This window comes from Eimeria mitis, genomic scaffold (assembly GCF_000499745.2).
Source record: "Eimeria mitis Houghton genomic scaffold, Emh_scaff8243, whole genome shotgun sequence".
Classification (NCBI taxonomy): Eukaryota; Apicomplexa; class Conoidasida; order Eucoccidiorida; family Eimeriidae; genus Eimeria; species Eimeria mitis.
Genome location: NW_013576054.1, coordinates 1 through 583, shown reverse-complemented (window position 1 = coordinate 583; position 583 = coordinate 1).

Genomic DNA, 583 nt, shown 5'->3' with positions numbered 1-583 from the left:
AAATGTATTAAAGATGAATCTATACATAAACCACAAACCCTAAACCCTAAACCCTAAACCCTAAACCCTCAAGCATCTTTATAAGGATAAAGGTGTATTAGAGATGGATATAAACCCTAAACCCTAAACCCTAAACCCTATATGGTTGGGGGCGCAGATGAATCTAAACACACAAACCCTAAACCCTAAACCCTAAACCCTAATTCATATTATAGGCTGGTTGGGGGCGCATCTTTATAAGAAGAAATATGTACTGAAGATGAACCACACAAACCCTAAACCCTAAACCCTAAACCCTAAACCCTAAACCCTAAATAACAAAATAGTTTGGTTGGGGGCGCATGGAGAAATGTGTTAAGGATGGCTCTAGAACACACAAACCCTAAACCCTAAACCCTAAACCCCAAACCCTAAATCCTATGCCCCGAAACCCTCAACCATGAAATGTAAAGAACTCTAAACCCTAAACCCTAAACCCCAAACCCTAAAGCCTATGTCCCGAAACCCTCAACTGTGAACTCCAAACCCTAAACCCTAAACCCTAAACCCTAAACCCTAAACCCTAAACCCTACCGCCAGGCAT